The following is a 4,399-nucleotide window of genomic DNA, read 5'->3' as shown; positions in this document are numbered from 1 at the left end:
AAAAAATGCATGCCTTTCTAAGTAGATACATGCCTAGGTGTGGGTCGAAGAATACCTGAGTAAGGAGAAAACACGGGAGGATACATCCCAGCTTCTCAGCATAGATGGCCTTGGGCACTCAGCTGGGGAAAAGGAGGAAGAGAGGAAGCGGCTGGAGCTTAGCAAAACAAAAACACAGAAAGGAAAAACTGGCCACCCCTCTTCCCAAAGCACATATGTGACCGTGCGTACCCACATAAAATTATCTATGAACGTGGTTATGGACAAAGAGGTTAAATTTTTAACTATTTCCTCTCTTTGTCCATGGGGGCCCAGTGTTCCATGGCTGCAAACAGTAGCCTCCTTGGTAGTGTATGCAGCCTGTTGATTGTCTGGGTTGCCCTAAGGGACCTTGAAGACAGCCCTTTCCAGTGGATATTGAGTCTGACCTCATGCTATCTCCAAGCTAGGCTGCAGAGAGGTATGCGGGGTGCCTTTGGAAAGCCCCAGAGCACAGTAGCCAGGGTCCACATTGGCCAAGTCATCATGTCCATCCGTACCAAGCTGCAGAACAAGGAGCATGTGACTGAGGCCTACGCAGGGCCAAGTTCAAGTTCCCTGGCCGCCAGAAGATCCACATCTCCAAGAAGTGGGGCTTTACTAAGTTTAATGCAGATGAATTTGAAGACATGGTGGCTGAAAAGCGGCTTATCCCGGATGGCTGTGGGGTCAAATACATCCCTAATCGTGGCCCCTTGGACAAATGGAGGGCTCTGCATTCATGAGAACCTCGGCATTGCCCCCTCCCTATTCATGCCCACCAATAAAACCTACTTCCTGTCAAAAAAAAAATTTTTTTAACTATTTCCTTTAAGGAGAAATGGAAGAATGCAATAAATTCCAGAGATTTGGTGGCTAAACCTTTAGCCGTACCTCTCAGGTTTTCCGAGACCATATGACTGACGATGTGAGGTGAAGACTTCCTCATCAGGAGAAACAAAAATGAGAGAAAGTAAAAACAAAAAAAACAAGTGTTTGCTCCCTTTCCTTCTCCGAAGAGTCAAAACTGATGTGTTTAGAGCACGACAGCATTTGCAGCTCCATCTTTCAGGGTTCACGTGGTCACGGCGTGGTTAATAATAGGATTGGGAACACACTGGAAGGTAATTACTGCTTGCAGCAAAGCCACTTTTCTGATTACGGGCCAACTGGAAAAATGAGAGTCCAATATTTACAACCCCTGAAGGCCTATGGAGAATGAGGTGACCACTATCTCCTTTTGCCTGTGAGGGTACATAATGAAGGCTGGTTTGGGTGAAAAGAATATACTAATTATTTGCACCAAATGGCTTTTAATGAGCTAGAATTCTTTGAAACACCGTAGTAAAGAGAGCTATAAACAAAAGAATCTTGTAAACATAGAATATCCACCGGAATAACAAAAGTCAGAGCCATGTTGAAAATTTGACCCAGCATGTCAGCTTTCACTGTGCTATAAATCCATCACATCTCCAGTATACCTTTCTCCCTCCTAAACGCCTAGGTTCGCTTCGCTTCTTTTTCAGATCTGTGCCATCAGCTTAATATTTCTACACATGTTTTTTATTAGGAGAGTGTATGATGTAAGCACATCTTACCCAGGGGCTGTTCCTTCCACAGGGACTGGGCTCCTTCTCACTGTGTCTCTTGGAGGACCTCACCCCAACGGCATTCCCTTCCTGTGCCCTCATCATTCCCGCTGGTGCTCCCAAAGGCTCACTCCGTTCCACTGGTCAAATGTTCTCCCTGACGCCATGCCCCTCTGCAGCAAGGACCCTTTCTCTGCTCAGCAAACGTCTCAAAACCGAAAACAAAGTAACAAACCCACACATGTTGTCTCTCACTCCCCACCTATATCATTCGTTTAGAATTTCATTTGTTATGGGAAGCTTGCTCCTGGTTATCTCTCTTGAGTTTTGAAAACTTTATAATAGCTCCCCTCTGTGAAATGCCATTGAAGAAACAAGGCCGTTTGTCTTGTAAAAGGACTGAACCTTTGGATTTGGCAGATTGGTGCTTCTTGTTGTCATTGAATTTTCCTCTTTGTCTCCCCCATTTCCTATGGAGAGATTGTCAGACCTAGAGGCAGGATTAAGTGCAGGATCAGCCTTGGGGGCAGGGCCGCGTACTTACGATTTTATCACTAGAGGCCTGTGATTTCCCACTTTTACTGATGAGAGATCGATCTGCTATAAAGTTCCCCATCAGTCTTTCCCCTGATATTTCATTAGTTTGTACAGGAAAAGTAGGGTGAAGGCTTGATTCTTCCCCTTTATTGGCCAAGTTTTAGAATGAGTTTAGTGCTCTAGTAGCCTTCAGTGGAAACCTGATATTTTGCTGTTGTTAGTTTCATATGATCTCAAGGAATTCTGTAGATTTGATGAGTTTCATTCCATTGTCATTATTCTTTTCATACTCAAATTGTCCTATCCCTTGCCGAAGGGAGGCTTTTTTTTTTTTTTTTAAGATTTATTTATTTATTTTAGAGAGGAAAAAGAGAGCATAGGCATGCGCACTTGCGTGAGTGAGGGGAGGGGCAGAGGGAGAGGGAGAGAAGCCGACTACCTGCTGAGCGGGAAGTCCAACAGGGGCTCCTCTCTGGCCATCTCATCACCCTGGGATCATGCCCTGAGCTGAAATCAAGAGTCGGGCACTTAACCAACTGAGCTGCCCAGGTGCCCCTGGCCAAAGGGAGTCTTAAAAAAATTTTTTTTAAAGGGCGCCTGGGTGGCTCAGTCATTAAGCGTCTGCCTTCGGCTCAGGTCATGATCCCGGGGTCCTGGGATCGAGTCCCACATCGGGCTCCCTGCTCGGCGGGAAGCCTGCTTCTCCCTCTCCCACTCCCCCTGCTTGTGTTCCCTCTCTCGCTGTGTCTCTCTCTGTCAAATAAATAAAATCTTTAAAAAAAAAAAAAAAAAAATTTTTTTTAAAAATACAGTCTAATTTTTAGGGTAGTTTTAGGTTCACACCAAAATTGAGCGAAAGGTACAGATTTCCTATATACCCCTTGTCCTCCTCTTCTTCCCCCACACGTATTCGAGGCCAATGGGAGTCTTTTAATTTTGGCTCCTGTGTCTTTCTGACATGAGCAGTAGTCTTGGGTTTCTTCCTTGCTTTCTAGAATGGCAAGATTGAATCAACCATTCAGGAGCCCTAGCTCCTTCTAAGGGGAAATGCTATTTAAAGGCCATAATCTGAACAGTGGAATGCCACTGCTCCTGAGGTTTTTTTCTTATTTTAGGTTTCCAGGCTCAGCAGACACATCTAGGAAATATGTGTTCTTTAGAAAATGAAAATAAATCATGGGCTCATGTTGATATTTCCAATTGAAATTAAGATATTAGGCTTATACTTTTAAAGTATGAGACATCTCTTTCACTGAAAATCTTATCTTCTCACAACATTAACAATTACTTCTTTGCTTTATCCTAAATATACACATATAGGTATTTAAATAAAAGTGTTATCACTAAAGGTTATTGAACATGATTGAAGATTTCTTTGCTGCTCTTTTTTGTCTTTAGGATATATGAGTAAATAATTACAATCAAATTCTACGCATCAAGCCACCTGAAAAATTCTTTACTTTTTCTTTTTTTTTTTAATTTTTTAAAAAGATTTTACTGATTTATTTGACAGAGAGAGAGAGAGAGGGCACAAGCGGGGGGAGCAGCAAAGGGAGAAGCAGGCTCCCTACTGAGTAAGGAGCCCGATGCAGGGCTCGATCCCAGGACCCTGGGATCATGACTGAGCCACCTACACGCCCCCCCCAACTTTTTTCTTTCGTTTATGGCTCTGTGACCAACTTGATCTATGTTTAGTAGATTCATTTATTTTTGTTTCTTTTCAGTATTTTAGGAAGGGCTTCTTTCTTCTCACTTTTCAACACACTCCACTCTGCCTCCACCACCCCCCCCCCCCACACACACACTTCAGCAAAACTGCTTTTGGGCCACCAATAACCCCCTCATTGCCAAAGTCAGCAGCCACTTTCCTACATCTCTTAATTTGATTGCTAAGGAACATTTGACTCTTGATCTTCCTCCCTGTAAAGCCTTCTCTTCTCTAGCTTGTGGAGAGCTCACCTCTCCTGGTTCTCTTTCCACCTCTGTCATTCCTTCTCCTTCCCCACATGCTCTGCCTCCTCCCAGTCTTGAAAGGTGGTGCTTCAGGACCTCTCATGGACCCCTTTCTCATTGCCAGTCCTCTCCCCCAAGGGGAGCCCATGCTGCCCGTGGCCTTCAATCCCATCTGTAGGTTCAACCCCCACTGTGGACATCTAGTTCACGCGTGCCGCTGAGCTTCGGAATGGTGCACTTCAGACTCCTGCCTAGCATCTCCTTCGGTGTGCCTTTGGGTAAATTTAATATTTCTGAACTGA

At 44.4% G+C, this 4,399-nt stretch overlaps 1 non-coding gene across 1 annotated transcript; it reads left to right on the top strand.

The window, feature by feature from the left end:
• The first annotated feature begins 266 nt into the window (after positions 1-266).
• Positions 267-403, top strand: LOC116638079. The gene has a single exon (XR_004300621.1). It is a non-coding gene; the product is annotated as a small nucleolar RNA SNORA70 (small nucleolar RNA).
• Positions 404-4,399: the final 3,996 nt, after the last annotated feature.

The sequence above is a fragment of the Phoca vitulina genome, unplaced genomic scaffold, assembly GCF_004348235.1.
Source record: "Phoca vitulina isolate PV1807 unplaced genomic scaffold, GSC_HSeal_1.0 scaffold15, whole genome shotgun sequence".
In the NCBI taxonomy this organism is placed as follows: Eukaryota; Metazoa; Chordata; class Mammalia; order Carnivora; family Phocidae; genus Phoca; species Phoca vitulina.
This window is presented reverse-complemented; position numbering and strand designations above follow the sequence as displayed.